Raw genomic sequence first — 20,295 nt, forward strand, 5'->3', positions numbered from 1 at the left:
GGAGCCCGAGCTCTAGGACCCTGCCAGGTGAGAGGGTCTTTTATGGTTCTTTAAATTCAAAATACCGTAGAACCTCAATTTTATGAACTCCAATCTTACAACCGACCAGAGGCACCAGAACCCAGGGTGGGAGGGGTGGGGGGGCACTTTTAAAAGGGGGAGCAGCATGCCTGTCCACTTTTTAACATGGGTGTTGTTTGGGGGGCAGGGGGCTGTGTTGTCCCCCCCAAACTGCAAGCCTTGGGCAGGCAGGAGCGGTGCCAGTAGGGGCTGCGCTTCGTGGCAAGGGAGCTGATCAGCTCTCCCACCACGAAGCGCAGCCCCTGCCCATGGTGCCAATCTCTTACCAGTGGAGGGCTGAGCCATCCCTTGCCATGAGGCTCCACCCCGTCTCCTCCTCTCCCCCCTTCCAAGGCCCCACCCCCTGGCCAAGCCAGAATCCAGAGTTGGGGCAGGTAAGAGCTGTGCAGGGAACCTGGGACACTGTGGGGAGCCCCGGACCCTCTACCTGCCTTGGGTGGCACACCCCGGGTGGTGGGGACATGGGCTGGAGACTTCTCTCAGGAAAACCAGCCCCCCTGTCCAGGCTGCTCTCGGGCACTCCAGCTTCCATCCTGACCAGGGGGTTGGGCCTTGGGGGAAGAGAAGGAGCATGGAGTGGGGCCATGGAGAGGGGCAGGGGCATGGGGGGAAGAGGAGGAGCAGAGGTGGGGCCAAGGAGAGGGTGGGGCCTCAGGGAGAAGAGGAGCAGGGGCAGGACCCCAGAGAGGGGCGGAGCTTCATGGCCCTCCATTTCTACCAAGGTTCTGGCGCTGAACAATTTTTTTCCTGGGGATACGGGAGGATCACAAAATAAAAGTGATGCTGATGAAGATCAAGTTGACATCTCTTCACGTCCCAAAATTGGTTTGCACTGGTTTGAAGGGCAAGAAAGCAATTCAGTGCACCATATTGCAATTTATGTACCAGATTTATGTAATTTCAAGATTTAGGAACTCCTCAATCCCCAATTAGTTCATAAAATAGGGATTCTCCTGTAATAAGTAAAATACATAGCACGTCTCGCTGAGGACCATGGAAAGTCAGCTACTCATTGTTGCCAACTCTTGTGATTTTATCACAAGTCCTCCTCAGCCCTGGAGTCAACGGATCACATGAGAATCTCTGCTTTGCTTTTTTTTAAAAAGGATTATTGGCCACAAAGTTGCAGAGAAAAGCTTGGCAGGTGACCCAAGTGCACCATAAAGGCTCAAAAGCTTGAAGGCACATAAAAAGGTCGGAGTTATATTATTTTTTTAAAAATCTCATGATTTTTAAGCCAGTCTCATGACACTTTGGGACCAGACTCCCAATTTTTGAAAGTTTGGGGTTGGCGAGACTAGCTACTGTCATTAACGTCAGCCCTTAAATGCTTAAATGTTGTGGGTGAAATCCTGACCCCATTAAATTCATTAGCAAAACTTCCATTCACTTCAGCAGAACCAGGATTTTACCTGGTAGCTGTTTTTTCAAGCCGTAAAGCAATGTGCTTGGAAGCAGGACCAGGATCTCTGTCCGTAGTATATTGAGTAACTGCTTCCTGCTACCACCTACATTATCACGGACCATTTTGCTCCTCTATCCCAAACCTAAACTCCTTATACACCTTCCCTTCCATTTGTGCTCCCATAATCCAATAATTCTGATTGCAATTTCATTACAAAGAAGATAAAAGAAAACATACATCACCCACTCCACTGGGAAGAGTGAGCTATGGTCACAAGCAGCTAATGGGTGTAGAAACGTCTTGTATTCTTAGAAGACATTTCAAGTGTTCCTCATGCCCAAGAATTCACATGTGTTAACAAAGTAATAATGAGAAAGTTAACATATAATGCTAGTGAACTAGGAAGAACAACTGCAGATAGGCGCATTGCTGAGTGGCAGGGAAGAGAATTGAGAAGATGTTGCAGAAAAGACACTTCAAAGCTAGTCTTCCTTTAAAGTTCTGTTCTTCCAGAATATGAAATTAACCTATTGTACTTTATCAGAGAGGTTTACAAAAGCTACTGAAACAGTCACATATAAGAAGAATGGATGGAAAGAGTGAACTCTTAAAGGCAAATTTTGAGTAGATCAGGTTCACTGAATGAGTTGACTGCATAACAAGTAAAAAAGGGAATTACATCTATGATACAATGCATTATCCAATCTTTGTTTTGAATGACAATTTGAAAGTACAACATATAAAAATACTTCTCTCTAAGAAAGCTTTAATTGGCAATTATCACCAGTTTTTCCATTAAATAACAATTCCATATGTGCAAACTACTTTCAGTTTAATTTCAAGCTAAATCAGGGTAACAAAATATTTTCCTTTCTTATATATAATTGGATGCTAAAGCAAAAGTATAATAGCAAGACACAAGTACACCAATAAAAGAGGGATGTCAAATAATAATGCAAACAGAAGGTAAGAGAAGTGTACACTGGGATACAAAAATACTACTGGCAAAATCTAAAAGCCCTTACTCAGTCAAACCTCAAGTTTTGTCTTGAACAAAGACTTCAGGATGTGGTCCAAAAAATGTATACTGCAAAAAACTATGGAGCAAATTCCTCCAGGTGCTGTAAAGCAGACATAATGTTCCCTCAAACATAAAAGTGTTATTCATGTGCCCCCACATCCAGTTAAAACCACTACTACCTAATGTCCATTGCACAATCTATTCCTAAAGGGCTAAAGGACAGATCCAATACTCTTGGGAGTCAATGGAAAAATTCCCATTGACTTTAATGAACATTGGATAAGGCCTTAAATCCTAAAGTTCTCACTCAGGCAAAACTCCTATTAACTTTGCTGGGAAATCTATCTATGTCGTGGCTAAGGGATGCAGGATTTGTCCTTAGGATGGGATGAATTTGTATGGGAGCTGTTCACAGAGCATCTTGTTGGGTCAGGAAGTGTACATGTGTAAACAAATGGGCCAGGTCCCTCGATCCATAAGCCTTGTCCCATTATGCTTCCCTTTGATGGTACCTGTTGGGCAGCGTTTCCCAAACTTGGGACGTCGCTTGTTTAGGGAAAACCCCTGCTGAGCCAGGCCGGTTTGTTTACCTGTCGTGTCCACAGGTTCAGCCAATCACGGCTCCCACTGGCCAGGCCATTGGGGGCTGCGGGAAGCGGCACAGGTCGAGGGACGTACTGGCCACCACTTCCAGCAGCTCCCATTGACGGAGCAGCGAACCATGGCTGCCAGCAGATCGAGGAACGTGATCGTTCCCCTTTATTCGACATTGGTGAGGCCTCATCTGGAATACTGTGTCCAGTTTTGGGCCCCACACTACAAGAAGGATGTGGAAAAATTGGAAAGAGTCCAGCGGAGGGCAACAAAAATGATCAGGGGGCTGGAGCACATGACTTATGAGGAGAGGCTGAGGGAACTGGGATTGTTTAGTCTGCAGAAAAGAAGAATGAGGGGGGATTTGATAGCAGCCTTCAACTACCTGAAGGGGGGTTCCAAAGAGGATGGAGCTCGGCTGTTCTCAGTGGTGGCAGATGACAGAATAAGGAGCAATGGTCTCAAGTTGCAGTGGGGGAGGTCCAGGTTGGATATTAGGAAACACTATTTCACTAGGAGGGTGGTGAAGCACTGGAATGCATTACCTAGGGAGGTGGTGGAGTCTCCTTCCTTGGAGGTTTTTAAGGCCCGGCTAGGATGATTTAGTTGGGAATTGGTCCTGCTTTGAGCAGGGTGTTGGACTAGATGACCTCTTGAGGTCCCTTCCAACCCTGATATTCTATGATTCTATGATTCACTGGGAGCCGCGATCGGCCGAACCTGCAGAAGCTGCAGGTAAACAAACCAGCCCGGCCTGCCAGGGCCTTTCCCTAAACAAGCGGTGTCCCAAGTTTGGGAAACTCTGCTGTTAGGGAAGGTCTGTATAGCAATTTCTGCACGTTTCCTGGGAAAGCCAGAGATATCAGGGCCATCCTCTGCCATGTGTACCAGTATCGCAACAGGCAAGTGCACAGTTATACAAGTGTGGGCGTACAAACCTTCTCAGCCAGGATTTGGACCGTAAATCTGTATGGTACCACGCAAATGGGACAACCGCCATCCTGGCTGACACTCTGGGTATTGAATGGGTGACCTCCAGAGTGAAATGCATAAGCTCCAACTGAAGGCTGCAACAACTGCTACCCCCTTGCAGAGTGGCACAGAGAGAGACCTGAAACATGCTCTCCACTGGGTTACACAAAGACAAACTCCCTATGGGGTTAATTAGCCTCTGTTAATGCAGAGGGGCTCAAACTGCCCAGAAGGGATTCACCCCCAGGAAGGCAGGAGAAGTTTGCCCTGCTCCCTGCCCTCAAGGGTTCTGCTTGGGGAAGGAAGCTTTAAACTTCAGCCTAAGCTACACTAAAGCCCAACCAGTGGAATCTGTCCAGGGGAAGCCCTAGAATAGCAAATCTTCAGCTACCCTGTCCATACCTTCACCTCAGCCAGTGCTGCCCTGTGGACACTCTCGGTGAAAGAGAATTTGTGAACATCTCCAGGTTAGCTTTCTGCCACCAGGAACCCTGGTTTACCATAGCAGAAGCCAGCCCAATTCAGGACTGAACCCATCCCTATAACTGTCTGCTGCATATAGCCCAGAAAATATCTCCATTTGAATTAGCGAGTGCCAACAAAATACAAAATGATGAAGCCTGTTGCAGCTAGAGGAAAGAGAGCCAACTGATGCATTTTCCCCGGCCCACTGATTTCTTCAGCAGCGGCACCAGTCTTAACATGAGAAAGGGCTTCTTGCCTGCCATTTACCGTTCCAGAGGTAGGCTGCTGCAATGGTAGTCTCCTAAAGATAGACTCCAAAGTGATCGTAAGTTACTTCTCAGCTGGTAATGCTCTGCATAAACATTTAAATTATTTACATTGTGTAGAAGTCTAAGTAGCATTTTGTAAACACTAGAAAAGCCCTGCTTACTTTCAATGTGAATTCTGACAGCTGTAATAATTGATCCTCAAAGAGACAGGGCAAGGAAAGCACAGACACAGAATGGATAACGCACATACCCAGGGTCTTATAACAAGGGATTTATTCCTTCTGTATCTCCAAAGTAATGCAAAAAACCAGGAAAACACTTTTTCAAAGCCAAAGCTTCCTGCCCCTGAAAATCAGCTCGCTCTCTCCCTGTCTGTCTAACGGGACCATGAAGCTTCTGCCCCAGGAACACTACTCACATTTCCACTTGAATGTAGATTTCCCGGATTTTGTCTTACCTTTGGAGATGTATTCGAAATAGATTCCTTATAGCACCCAATGCATGTGTTTTAGGGTTACCATATTTCAACAATCAAACAAGAGGATGGGAGGAGCCCCACCCTAGCCCCGCCCCTGTCCTGCCCTAGCCCCGCCCCTTCCACTCCCTCCCACTTCCCGCCCCCCTTAGAACTCCCAACCCTCCCCCCCCATTCCTTGTCCCCTGACTGCCCCCTCCTGAGACCTTCCCCCCATCCTAACTGGCCCCCTAGGACCCTATCCCCTACCTGTCCCCTGACTGCACCAACCCTTATTCACACCCCCACCCCCAGACAGACACCAGGGACTCCCACGCCCCATCCAAACACTCCCCACCCCCTGACAGCCCCCCCCAAACTCCCGACCCATCTAAACCCCTCTGCTCCCTGTCCCCTGACTGCCCCCCCCGGGACCCCTGCTCCTAACTGCCCTCCAGAATCCCACCCCCTACCTAAGCCTCCCTGTTCCTTGTCCCCTAACTGCCCCCTCCTGAGACCCCCCCCACCCTAAATGCTCCCCTAGGACTCTACCCCCTACTTGTACCCTGACTGCCCAAAACCTTACACCCCCAACCCCCAGACAGACCCCCCCACCGAACTCCTTAGCCATCCAACCCTGCTCCCTGTCTCTTGACTGCCCCCTCCAGAACCTCCCTGCCCCTTCTCCGACCCCCTGGCCCCCTTACCGTGCCGCTCAGAACAGAGTGCTGCAGAGCGGCACACTGGGCAGCAGGGGAGGGGGAACAGGGAGAGGAGCTCCAGACTGCCGGAGGCCCGAGGCGAACGGCCGGCTGGCGATCTGCGAATGCAGGGAGGGAGAGAGAAGAGGGGCGTGATCTCAAGTTGCAAGGGAGAGGATGGGGAAGCGGAGGAGGGGTTCTGGCTACCAGAGCCCCGTACGAGTGGCACGATCCGGCCGGCTGCCCTGTCAGCACGCGCGCTCTGCATGGGAGGGAAATCCGGACATTTACAAATTCCCCCCCGGACGCTATTTTTAATTCAAAAAAGCCGGACATGTCCGGCAGAATCCGGACGAATGGTAACCCTAATGTGTTTTGTGTATGCTTCCCCTGTCCTGCCATTTTGAGTGTCTACTGCAGCCCCTGCTTTGACTTAAGCACCACTGTGTATTTGCAAGTTGGGTCTCATAGTTGAGCAGTATAAGGGCCCGATCCTTCTAGCCTTACCCAGGGAAAATCTCCCATTGACATAAAGTCGGATTTGGCCTTTCTTGGGCCTTCCTTTGGGACAGGCATGATAATGGAACAGTAGACAACTGAACAAAGTGTTTTTGAAATTTGTTTTCTTTTCTGCTTATTTTCAATCCCTAATTTATCCTCCAAAAAATTACAGCGTAAGAACTTGCTTCAGTTATGCCCATTAGCTCACCCTTTGACCGTCATAAGTAATATCACTCCGTTGCAATCACAGAAGGCTATTAAAGGGCAACCAACATCCCACCTCCCAAAACACGTCATTATAGGCAATACATTTTACGGGAAGCCGTAATACGATACCAGGGAGAGCACAGTCACTTCAGTCGGCTACATTGCAAGCTACTATGTGACATATAGGAATATCAATGCACATAAACCCCAGTGATCAGAAAAGGGCATTTAGCCGGCTGTTGGTGACACTCAGAGGGGAAAATGTATTAGTGTATTTGACATCTACTTTAGGCCCCCTCAGCATGTAAGTGACATCAGCGTAAGTCTCCCTTAGACTCGTCCCCACTTACAGATTGCAATGCACTCCTTATATGTTGCTCCTGGACCAGGTCCTTTGAGCATCTCTCTCTTGCACAGAATTCAGTAACTGCATTTATAGAATAGTAAACAGATGTTGGGTTTTTTTCTCCCAAATTAAATGTTTTGGTAGCAAATAGAGTAAAAGGAAATAACTTGGTTCACATAAGTTACTTTTTGTTTTGAAGTCAACCTAGCACTGAGCTTTAGTAATAATGGCACATCCCCTTCCCAACAGGAACAGACGCTCCTGCTTGATAACTACTGGAATATTCCGCAGCTGGCTTAGCCTCCGCTTTGAAATAACGACACACTCTGTGACCACAGGTTCAAATTTTAGCTGGGTTAACTCAGTCCTTCATACTGCCAAGTTAGGAAAATGCAGGTAAGACTCCTGCAATGCTGTATGAATACTATCTCGACGCTAGTCTGGCTCCTGGGCGAATCTACACGAGAAACCTATGCTGGTGCAGCGGTAATGGTTAGGGGGGTGATTTAGTTTCTGCATTTTTATACTAGCAAAAGCCCTAGTGTAAACACAGTTTTACCAGTAAAAAAAAAAGTGTGTTTGCTTATTTCAGTTAGGGAACTGGTATAAGCTATAATGGCAAAAGCACTTTTTCCATGGTATAAGCTGTGACCCTCACCAGGAGGGTTTGCCAGTATAGCTATACCAGCCAAGCTTTTCTAGTGTAGACTACCACTGAATCAGAGCGACTTCCTTTAGTGCATTAAGTAATCTGAAATCCATACTTGCCCATTCCTGATGTACCCCATGAGTCACTCTACTGCATAAGCCCACACCTACACACTGAATTGAGTAGGGGCTAGTCTAATTTCGTACCCAATCCTACAAGGTGCTTCAACAGTCAGTAATATCTTTCAAGTGTTTCAGTAGGTTACCAGAGTATGGCCTTTCATCATAACTGAATCTGTGCTGGCTGTCCTTAATGCAAGTGGGCTTTTCTAGGTGTTTTCCCATCCCATCCCTTAAGAGTTTCCAAGATTTCCCGCACAGCCGATGTTTCTCTGATATTTTGCTGACTTACAGAATTGTTTGCTACTCTCCTGTGCTCTGAACTCTCTCAAATATAGTGAACTTTTAAAAATGGACCTTAACAGGTGCACAGCTTCCTGGGAAACTGGCTTTAATGATGGTAGATGCATGTCAGCCAGATCCGATCTTTTGTCTTGTAAAGAACCATTTGTCTTATAAAACCCATTCCCGCTTTGCAGTAGGCTCTGTGTGGTGTGTGTGTCAAGGGCTATTCCCGCCATGAGACGTGTGTGTGTGTGTGTGTGTGTGTGTGTGTGTGTGTGTGTGTGTGTGTGTGTGTGTGTGTGCAGCTTGACTGTGCAGAGGCGAAGAGCATTTATTACCCACCGCCCCTCAAGAACTCACCAGTGCACTGTTTTATGCAGAGTGCAATGGACAAAAAGTCAGCGCCAACATACATTACAAACAAGTAGACATGTTATCCTGCTAACAGGACATATAAGCAAAGAGGTTTGAGCCCAATTCAAAGCCCATGAAAGTCAATGGGAATTTCTCCATTGACTCCCATGGGATTTGGATCAGATCCTTACAGAATAGTTAGAAAAATGGGATTAGTTTTATAAACTAATTAACATTTTGGTCTCAGCATCAGATCAACCATGTTTGCACCTGCTCCTTATTTTACTGTCAGTTACAAAGGCTTCTGTTAACATAAAGCAAATGAGGCACAAACAGGAGGGAATGTTGCTAATCAGCAAAGAGGTGTTTAGCATGCAACTGTGAGTGCAAAATGTGTGCAATTGTGGGTGCAAATTTTCTTCACTGCATGTTTTGAAAATCTGATTGTGAGGCACAACTGCCCATGCAAAATCCCCTATTTCCCATGGCACTAGTCACTCACTTCACTCTCGTGAAAACGTTCCTATTCATTTGGACAGAAAAATTACATCTTTCTACAAACAGACAGCCCAAATTCTGCCCCCCCTGTGCAAAAGCCCAACCTCATGGGCCTGCACAGCCAATCAACATGGGGGCCAAGGGAGATACAATCCTTTCTATTCCATGGCTGGAGCATCATCTGTGCCTGCTGAAACCCTTCTGCACTCAGTGGGTTAGGCCACCGCAATCCAAAATGCTCAGAACTCAGTGACCATGACCTCCCCTGATGCTTCCTCAGAGAGTGCAACTACGGAACATAACTCAGTAGCGTGTAGGCACACAGAGCTCAGAGCACATATCCAGGCATGGCTCCGCCACAGCCTTCTCCCTTCCTCTACATAACAGTGGGCTACATTTAGGCCCTTTGCATTTAAGTCAAAGATAAAATTCCTGTTTTATTTTAATGGGCACAGGTCCAGGTCCTTGGAAGTGCAGGGGTTGGGGGTGGGGGAGAAAGGGGAGGATTGGGCTCTAAAAAACACATCCTTTCAATATTTTTGTTGATCTCTATTTAGATTTTTATATAGAAATCAATAATACCACTTTTGAACTAAAAACATTTAGCCTTAAGAACATAAGAATTTAAGGCCATACGGGGTCAGACCAATGGTCCATCCAGCCCACTGTCCTGTCTTTTGACAGTGGCAGGTGTCAGATGCTTCAGAGAAAATGAACAGAATGGGACAATTAATCGAATGATCCATCCCGTCATCCAGTCTCAGCTTCTGTCAGACAGAGGTTTAGAGACACCCAGAGCATGGTTTTGCATCCCTGGCCATCTTGGGTATGAGCCATTGATGGATCTATCCTCCATGAACTTATCTAATTCTTTTTTTAACCCAATCACTCTTTTGGCCTTCACACCATCCCCTGGCAATGAGTTCCATAGGTTGACTGTGCTTTGCGTGAATAAGTACTTCCCTCTGTTCGTTTGAAATTTACTGTGTTAATTTCATTGGGTGATCCCTGGTTCATGTGTTATGTGAAGGGGTAAATAACACTTCCTTATTCACTTTCTCCACTCCATTCATGATTTTATAGACCTCTGTCATATCCCATGTCAGTCATCTTTTTTCTAAAATGAACAATCCCAGTCTTTTTAATTTCTCCTCATATAGAAGCTGTTCTATACCCTTAATCATTTTTGTTGCCTTTCTCAGTACTTTTTCCAATTCTAATATATCTTTTTTGAGATGGGTTGACCAGAACTACACACAGTATTCAATGTGTGGGCATACCATGGATTTATACTGTGGAATTGTGGTATTTTCTGACTTACTTATCCCTTTCCTAATGGTTCACAACATTGTTAGCTTTTTTTGACTGCTGCTGCACATTGAGCAGATGTTTTCAGAGAACTATCCAGGATGGTTCCAAGATCTCTTTCTTGAGTGGTAACAACTAATTTAGACCTCATCATTTTGTATGTATAGTTGGGATTATGCAATGGGCTTTCCAATGCGCATTACTTTGCATTTATCAACACTGAATTTCATCTGCCATTTTGTTGCTCTGTCACCCAGTTTTGTGAGATCTCTTTGTAACTCTTTGCAGTCAGCCTTGGACTTAACTATCTTGAGTAATTTTGTATCATCTGCAAATTTTGCCACATCACCCTTTTTCCAGAGCTTTTAATAATAATAATCTTTATTAATATGTTGAACAGCACAGTACAGATCGTTGGGGGACTTCACTATTCATCTCTCTCTATTGTGACAACTGATAATTTATTCCTACCCTTTGTTTCCTAACTTTTTAACCAGTTACTGATCCATAAGAGGATCTTCCCTCTTATCCCACGGCTGCTTAGTTTGCTTAAGAGCCTATGGTGAGGGACCTTGTCAAAGGCTTTCTGAAAGTCCAAGTACATTATATCCACTGGATCACCCAAGTCCACATATTTGTAGCCCGCCCCCAAAGAATTCTAATAGATTGGTGAGGCATGATTTTCCTTTATAAAAGCTGTGTTGACTCTTCTGCAACACGTAGTGTTCATCTATGTGTCTGATAATTTCTGTTCTTTGCTACAGTTTAAACCAATTTGCCTGGTACCAAAGTTAGGCTTACCAGCCAGTAATTGCCAGGATTGCCTATGGAGCCTTTTTAAAAAATTGATGTCACATTAGCTATCCTGTAGTCATCTGGTACAGAGGGCAATTTACGCAATAGGTTACATACCATGGTTCATAGTTCTGCAATTTCATTTTTGAGTTCCTTCAGAACATTGGGTGAATACCATCTGGTCCGGGTGATTTATTACTGCTTAATTTATCAATTTGTTCCAACCCACCTCTAATGACACCTCAATCTGGGACAGTTGCTCAGATTTATCACCTAAATAGAATGTCTCAAGGTGTGGGAATCTCCCTCATATCCTCTGCTTTGAAGACTAATGCAAAGAATTCACATAGTTTCTCCGCAATGGTCTTGTCTTCCTTGAGTGCTACTTTAGCACCTTGATCATCCATTGGCCCCTCTGATTGTTTGGTAGTCATCCTGCTTCTAATGTACTTTTTAAAAATGCTGTTAGTTTTTGTGTCTTTTGTGTCTTCAAATTCTTTTTTGGCCTGCCTAATTATACTTTTGCACTTGACTTGCCAGAGTTTATGCTCCTTTCTATTTTTCTCAGTAGGAGTTAGCTTCCTATTTTTAAAGGACGTCTTTTTGTTTCTACCTGAATCTTTTACTCTTTTTTTAGTTACTGTAGCATTTTTGGCCCTCTGATTTTTTTTTTTTAATTTGGAGATATACATTTATTTGAGCCTCTGTTACGGTGTTTCAAAAAGTTTCCATGCAGCTTGCAGGCATTTCACTCTTTTGACTGGTCCTTTTAATTTCCATTTAACTAGCTTCCTAAATTATGTGTAGTTCCTCTTTTTGAAGTTAAATGCTACTGTGGTAGGTTTCTTTGGTATATTCCCCCCTACAGGGATGTTACATTTAATTACGTTATGGTCTCTATTACTAAGCAGTTCAGCTATATTCACCTCTTGGATCAGATCCTGTGCACCACTTAGGACTAAATCAAAAATAGCCTGCCCTCTGATGGGTTCCAGGGGTAGCTGCTCCAAGAAGCAGTCATTAATGATGTCTAGAATTTTATATCTGCATCCAGTCCTGAGGTGACATGTTCCCAGTCAGTAATGGGATAGTTTAAATTCCCCAGTTTTATTGGGTTTTTTGTATCCTCTCTAACTTCTCTGAGCATTTCACAATCACGGTCACCATCCTGGTCAGGTAATCAGTAGTATGTTCATGCTGCTATATTCTTATTATTCAAGCATGGTATTTCTATCCCTGGGCCTAGAGAGTCCATGGTACAGTTTGATTCATTTAAGATTTTTACTATATTTGGCTCTATGCTGTCTTTCACAAACAGTGCCATCATGACCTTCTCCACCAGCCCATGACCAGCCCCACCAGCACGACCTTCTCTGTCATTCCTGTCGATTTTGTATCCTGGTACTACCATGTCCCATGTGATCATTTCTAAAGACACTTTGCAAGCAGTGTGGAAGTAGAGTCAAAAGAAATCATTTTTATTGACGTAAAGAGGCAGAAAAAAACAAAATGCATGGCATTTATAAGGCCCACACCCGCAACGCATGGAGAACTGACTGAGGCGGTCAGAGTCCTCGAATGCTACTGTCTTCAAATGAAAGTGAGAGGGCACTCAGCACCTAATAGAACTGGGACTCATACAGCACTTTTTACCCAGAGAGCTTTAAAGAAGTGGCTATCACAATTTAATATTTTACAGACAAGGAAACTGCAGTACAGGAAGGTGAAGTAACATGCCCACAATCACATAGGAAGTGAGTGGTAGAGTCAGGAATAGAAGCACATACTGTATCTCCTGCCTCCCAGTTACATGCTTTAGCCACTGGGCCAAACAGCTTAATATGCAAGTGTAGTTGTACCCTCTATTGCTTTCAGTCAGAAGTATTAGAACATTTTTAACAATAGTAAGGGTGATGGGAAGGCACAGCTCAGCCCAACAACAGCGAAAAGATTCCCCTGGGGAAACGGAAGAGATTGTATTTTAGTATTTGTATGAACAATGGCCTAAGTGGGGACATGCCTGCCTCAAAGAGAAAGTCCCTGCATATCGAGCTCTGAAGGTCAGACTAGAGATCAGGAGGGTTCACTGCCCAGTCACGCACTGGCAACAGTCATGTGGTTGCCTGCAATTACCTGGCTGCACCAGATCAGTAATAACCCTGCGGAGCTCTTAGATGCCAGGAATACAGTCGTACAGCGTGGTCATGGACATTTGGCACTACAGACCTCCGCTCTCTAAGCATTTTGTTGTTATTAAGTGGGGACTGCATCTCTTATATCTGGTTCTTTTTACCTTCAGGACCTTTGATATACTACATCGTACGTTACAGTGAACTGATAATGTTCTCTTGTAGATTTCTTTTAAATGCACGAATCAATAGATCTGAACAGAGAAAAGGTTGGAAAATGTGGAAGCCTGTTTTAAATGGAATGGGTATCTTATTCCAGATATTTGGGATTACAGGCAGAGTCACTTTGATCCGCAAGTTGCTACATGCTCTAAATGTCAATGGGAATTGAAGGTGATCAGTCCCTCCCAGGATTGGGCCCTTAAAATATTAATAGACTGGGTCAAGTGAAAGTGCTATAGGCAGTCATAGTGAATTTGCAATGGTGTGGGATGCTATATATTTTCTATGGCTGCAAGTTGGAGAGGTATGATTTACTCATGTGTAACATAGGATGTGGCAATAAAACCTTTACAGAACCCATCACATACCTTTTTATGCCTTTTTTTATCCTCTCGCTTGTCTACCTCTGATTCCTCCCTTCCCCCTTTGAAGTACATGAGTTACTATGGAAACAATGAGCTCTTTAACATGGGTGGAGTTTAGTGACATCCAAAACTGCAGCATAAGTCAAATTATGTGATTACTGGGCATTTATCCTGTGGTTTGTGAAATATAGGTGTTTACATGGTAGCTTTCCTTGATCACAACTGTCTATGTATATAGATTTACTATTCCCTGTCTATTTACTTGTGATATGTTCTCTCGCCTTACAACTGCCTCTAGCAGAGAACAATAAGTCTTTCAAAAAAATCTTCAGCTATATTTCTGGCATCTGAAATGCTTTGTTTTAAACTATTTTCAGAATTGGCATCTTTATCCACCAGAATCATGACTCCCACCCCCATGCTATCCTGTTATGCCCTGATGCTGGTACCGGGGGATGTGATAGCAGATCTAAATGAGGAATGAGAGGGCAGGGAAAGCCGCCCACAGTAAATAGGGCACTGGCGTGGGTGTCAGGAGACCTCGGTCTGTTCATGGCTCTGTCACTGAACTGCTGGATGACCTGAAGCAAAACATTTCACCTTTCTTTCTCCTCCCAACCTTTTCTTGCCTTGACTATTGGAACTACAGTACTCACGTCCTTAAAGTTAACCAGGCCAAAGTCGTAGATGATAAACTCTTTGGGGGCAGGGACTATCTCTAACTATGTATCTGTACAGTGTTTACCACAAGAGGCCCTGAGCTCAGTTGAGGGCTGTAGGTCCTAATGTAATATAAATAATCAGGAGAGAATGGCTGCAGCAAGGAGGATCCAGGTTAGATTGAGGACAGACTCTCTAACCCTAAGAATAGGTAAGCACTAGAACAGATTACCAGCAGAGGTTGTAGAGTCCCCATCATTGGAAGTTTTTAAGAACCAGCTGGACAAACACCTGTCCGGGAGGGTCAAGGTATACTCAACCCTGTCTCAGTACAGGGAGATGGACTAGATCAAGGATTCTCAACCTTTTTCTTTCTGAGGCCCCCTCAACATGCTATAAAAACTCCACAACCCAACTGTGCCACAACTGTTTGTCTGCATATAAGAGCCAGGGCCGGTGTTAAGGGATAGCAAACAGGGCAATTGCCCAGGACCCAATGCCACAGGGGGCACCATGAAACTAAGTTGCTCAGGGCCCCGGACTTCAGCCCCATGCAGTGGGACTTCGGCTTTCTGCCTGGGCCCCAACGAGTCTAACACTGGTCCTGTTTAGCAGACTCCCTGAAACCTACTCACAGCCCCTCAGGGGACCCTGGACCCCTGGTTGAGAATCACTGGACTAGATAACCACTCGAGGTCCCTTCCAGGCTTACATAGCTATGTTTCCATGATTTTATGGTCTCTTATTTAATTAATAGTCTTCCAATTATTTCAATAGGAATCAAATCAGGTACTATTGCAGAGTTCTGTGGATGCATGTACAGCACCATGTTGGATCCTGAAAGTGTGGATTGTGCGTCTTGGTGATTTCTATACAAGTTCCTGTTAGAAGTGTAAGCACTGGAATGGGTTACCTAGGGAGGTGGTGGAATCTCCTTCCTTAGAGGTTTTTAAGGTCAGGCTTAACAAAGCCCTGGCTGGGATGATTGGGGATTGGTCCTGCTTTGAGCGGGGGGTTGGACTAGATGCCCTCCTGAGGTCCCTTCCAACCCTGATATTCTATGATCCTATGATTTATTTACACTGACACACTCCGTTTTCTCGTTAAACCAAAAAAGCATAGAAACCGTGTGCCAACATACTTGTTTGTGTCCCTCAATGGTATGACATTTTGTTTTTTGGAAGAAGAAAAAAATCAAAAGCACAAAGACCCGACTAAAACATGCGACACCATCACTTTATGGATTTTAATAAGTACATGCCAAACTCTTGCCAAATAGTTGGGATTCGCTATTGTAAAAGCTTCAAATGAATGATAATAGACTCATCAGAGTCAACTTGAGTTTCAAGCATGTGTGCGTGAGAGTGAGAAAAAGCAAAAGGGAAAAAGGGAACCAAAGCTTTTTACATGGGACCAAGCTTCACTGAAAATGAATATTGCTGGTCAAGTATCTAAGTCAATATCTTTTCACAGGCAAAACGTCAGTGAATTGGGGTTCCTATGAATAAAGGACCATTGGATCAGGGCTGAATCATGTATACCTCATTTAAAACTGATGCTAAAAAGAATACATGACAGCGGCAGTGTGAGTCCTGTGATGGATGAATAATGCATTTTTTCTGAACTCCCGAAAGAATAGTTGCAGAATAATATGCTTTGCAAGAAACTTGCTCAATATATATTTCCATGCTGATTTTCATTACGGTTAACCATGGGGATCCTGATGTTTCAGCCAAACATAAATATTCATCTAATCATGGATTATCACAGTGGAGACAGTGGCCAGTGCTACTGAAACTAAAACAAAACAAAACACACCTAGGAAGCCCACTGCAAATTTGAAAGCCAGAACAAAGCCCACTGCAAGAACAACAATGCAGAAGTTAAGTATCAGGGGGTAGCCGTGTTAGTCTGTATCCACAAAAACAATGAGGAGTTCGGTGGCACCTTAAAGACTAACGGATTTATTTGGGCATAAGCTTTCATGGGTAAAAAACCCACTTCTTCAGATGCAGAAGTTAAGACCCATTTAAGGACCAAAAAGATAACATTACCATAACCTTCTACAGACAGGAAGGATAGTCCAGGGATTAGGGAACTAGGAGACCCAGGTTCAATTCCCTGATCTGTCACAGACTTCCTGTGCAAGCTTGGACAAGTCACTTAGCTCTGAAGGTCGGACTAGAGGTCCGGAGGGTTCACTGCCCAGTCATGCACTGGCTGCAGTCACATGGTTGCCTGCAATTTACCTGGCTGCACTAGATCAGTAATAACCCCACAGAGCTCTTAGATGCCTGGAATGCCAGAGCACAGCTGCGTTGCAGGGTGACCTCAGGAAAATAAGGAGCTTTCCTCCACATGTGGTGGACATCCAAGCACATAAACCTGAATACTTGTCCCCCTCTCCCTCTTTGCAGCGTGGCCAATCAGTGGGAACACACAAGCTATGCTACCATGGGTGGGGGACAAGGCAGCTGTGTGCAGGGCTAGTACCTCCACAGGCATGGCAAGATGCATGTCGACCCCAGGAAATCCACTCCTTTAGGGCTTTGAATCCCCTGTCTGTTCTGCAGAGCGGAAACATCACTACTAGAGGCAACTCTGCAATAGGGAGTTCTTGAGTTTCCTAAACCTCAATGTAGGCAGGGCTGGCTCTAGATTTTTTGCCGCCCCAAGCAAAAAAACCAAAAAACCTCCAGGAGCGCAACTTCCGAAGTGTCCGGAATGCCGCCCCAAGCACGTGCTTGGTTTGCTGGTGCCTAGAGCCGGCCCTGAATGCTATGGAACATCTGTCACTGATACCAAAATGCATTGAGCTGTTAACCTCACCCACTACCAGCTCCACCAACAAGGATATGCAGATAGTCAAGGATGGCACAGTGGCTCCCTAACTGGGTATGTCTACCCTGCACCTGGGAACGAGCTATTTTTAACGTGTTTGCGCAAGTCCCACTAGCGCGAGTCGGTCTTGCCAGGTTGGAAAGCTTGTTCCCACCTGCAACGTACACATACCCACTGCGGTCCCGGGAGGGCCTATTAATGGGCCATCGACATCTGTCCGGTCACACTGTGCTAGTTCTCCTCCTAATTTCCAGCTGCTAAATCACATTCAAAAGAAAATAAAATGAAGGGTGGGGTTTTCATAAGTGCTCAGTATTGGCCTAACTCTGGGCCCATTCAAGTCAACGGGAGTTGCTCTGAGTGCTCTGAGAAATGCTGCCCCAAATACTTTCTTCATATTAATTTTCCATGTAAGCACCGGGATGTTATATAACCACGACTGGGAAGAGGGGTGGTCTATGTATTTGTGAATAGAAGGGGAGGTGGCCCATGAGAAAAATCTCACTGTTCATGTGTGGTCCACCCTATGAAAAAGTTTGAGAACCTTCAAATTACCATACATTGCATGATACGTTTGCTTCTGGTTCTGATGCTCAGAACTAACAAGGGAAAAAAGGATACATAAAATACATGAAGACAATTTCCAACCCCCTATTTAAAAGCGGAGTATCAGCAAGTATATTGACCCAGATTTTCAAAAGTGACTTGGGATTTTGGGTGCCTCGCTTTTTCAGGTGACACCGTAAAGGGGCCTGATGTTCAGAGAGTTCTGAGCCAGCTTCCCCTGAAAATCAAGTTTGGCTCCCAAAATCAACAGCCACTTGAGAAAATCTTGCCCGTGATTCAAATCAAACAAACAATTTGCACATAACTATTATTTTAAAATCCTTCCTCAAAGATTTGTCAAAACAGCCCCTGATGCTCTTGTCAACATCCCTCAACATATTTTAAATTATTCTATTTCTGCACATTTCAACATTTTCTACCATTTCTAACACGTTTAATTCAGGACTTTCCTAAGAACTCTTCCTCACTCCCAGTTTCCTCCTCCATATGCCTCAAATGCAGGCACACAAAGCAAACCACAAATACAAACCAAACCCTCCCTCTACTTTTTAAAGATCATGGTTATGAAGTGCTTGATACGATTTCTTTGCCCAGTGCTCTCTTAATCAAGCAACATTGTCAAATGTCTCATATACTTCTCTAAGGCCATCACAAGGTCAGTGGCCTTTAGAAATGGTTTGGGGTTTCTTCCCCCGCATGGGATAAATTATTCAAAAGAACTTCGGATATTTTTAAAACACTCTATATAAAACCCTCCCCATCACACTGAGCGACACACATGTACAAAATGAAGAAATACAGCACAAGTGGCAAACGTTAAAAAGTCGTCTCCTTTCATAAAAGCAATTAGACAAAAATAAATGACGTGAGAAGGCTTGATTTGATTTTAAAGCCAGTGTTATCAAAGAGGCTTGGCATTATCTTCTATTGATTTTATTGGCAGTTTGCCCAGCTTTCCTGTCTCTGCTCTGTGTCTCTCTCAAAGTGTTAGTCTTAGATTGGGCTGTTATACAGTATTTAATTCTTCCAATTAAAATGTATTTCTTCACAACAAACACTTTGACAAAGCTTACTGTGGTGACTGCTTATGATTATTATTTTTACATTCTCTTTAAACAACCAGACCTTTTAATACCTCAGAATTCATGTTTCCTCTTTTATTGAAAACATGTTTAGAGAACACTTTATAGATTATTTTATCTTCTATCCATCTACGATGTTAATGTCATTTGTCAATGCAAAGCAGTGTTACTGTTGTGTTTTCAGCTATATAAACCAGCTTGCAAAGAACATATGTGTGTTCACTAGTTAAGTGACTACATCTTAATTATTCCATTGTTTTAGATGGTTAGCTGTAGATACTATTAAAAAACAAAAACACCCTCGTCCATAAAGTAAACCCCAAAAGAAAAAAGTTGCTTTGAATGCACAAGTACTCAAGTAAGTTTTCTCATCAGAGGGGACTGAGAGACAGGCCATGATTGCACTAGAGTTGGGAACAGAGAGCATTCCAGTTCTCACTACCCAGTGCCTAAAATGACAAGGTCACTGAGTTTTTTTGCAGCAAGAAAACAAACAAAAGACCCTGTGTATTTGAAATGTCACGGTCTGCTCCATGAGAATGCTAAAGCCCCATCGTTACTATTGATAACGCCCGCTTCTTAATTGCTTCCCCAGAGGTCCAATATTGACAGGAGAGAGCTACCTGCGTGAGTATTGCAAGAAGTAGTGCCCATTTGCACATGTACTACACCCCCCCCCCCCCCCCAACACACACACAGTGCTGCACACACACACCCCTCCCCGAGGTCTTAGGCACGCTGAGGGCTCCCTTTCCTACCCTGTCAGGAAAATCGCATGATTCTGTAAAGCCCCGAGGGCCAAAGCATTGCATCCCCCCCACCCCCAAGCGGGCTGTCTCGCTACCGAGCTAGCTCTCGCTGCAGGGAGCTGTCTCGAGCGGTAGCTGCCTATCTAGGGATGGATTCTTCCGAGCCCCCTTCATCTCCCGGGAAACCCCGCGAGCCCCACCTGCAGCGATGCTCCTGCTGCCCCTTCCCCGCCTCGCGCCTACCTAGTGCCCGGCTGCCAGGCGAGCCCGGGCTGCACGCGCCGCCTCCCGCGGCCGCCGCTACACCGCTCCGAGCGCCATGTTCCTGCGAGCCCGGGCTCGCGGCGTGTGTCCCTGGCAGGCGGGGGGAGCCGACACCGGGCTGCTGCTGCTGCTGCTGCTGCTACATCCGGGCTGTGACTGGCGGAGCTCAAGCTCGCCTCGCCCTGGTCGACGCGGAGACGCCCAGCTGCCTAGAGGGTGCAGCGCTGAGGAAGGGGAAAGAAAGAGCCGGAGCCTGGTGATGTCGATAAAGTGCATCCTCCACAGAGACCAAATCTAGCGGCTTCTCCTGCCCTGGACCAAGCCAGTCCCCCATGCATCGGATCCCATGCCACAGCTCTGCAAAATCCCTCATCCCACAGCTAGAGCCAGCC

General features: G+C 45.2%; 1 protein-coding gene across 2 annotated transcripts in view; it reads right to left on the reverse strand.

Annotated features, from left to right (window-relative positions):
- The window catches only part of PAK5 (p21 (RAC1) activated kinase 5), a 186,955-nt gene extending 166,949 nt beyond the window's left edge, over positions 1-20,006 (reverse strand). Inside the window, exon 1 of one of the 2 annotated variants that reach the window (XM_054024295.1) lies at positions 19,883-20,006. The gene's annotated coding sequence lies outside the window, so the exon portion shown is untranslated. The remainder of the gene's footprint in view (positions 1-19,882) is intronic. The other variant, XM_054024294.1, reaches the window with a different exon arrangement.
- Positions 20,007-20,295: the final 289 nt, after the last annotated feature.

This window comes from Malaclemys terrapin, chromosome 3 (assembly GCF_027887155.1).
Source record: "Malaclemys terrapin pileata isolate rMalTer1 chromosome 3, rMalTer1.hap1, whole genome shotgun sequence".
In the NCBI taxonomy this organism is placed as follows: Eukaryota; Metazoa; Chordata; order Testudines; family Emydidae; genus Malaclemys; species Malaclemys terrapin.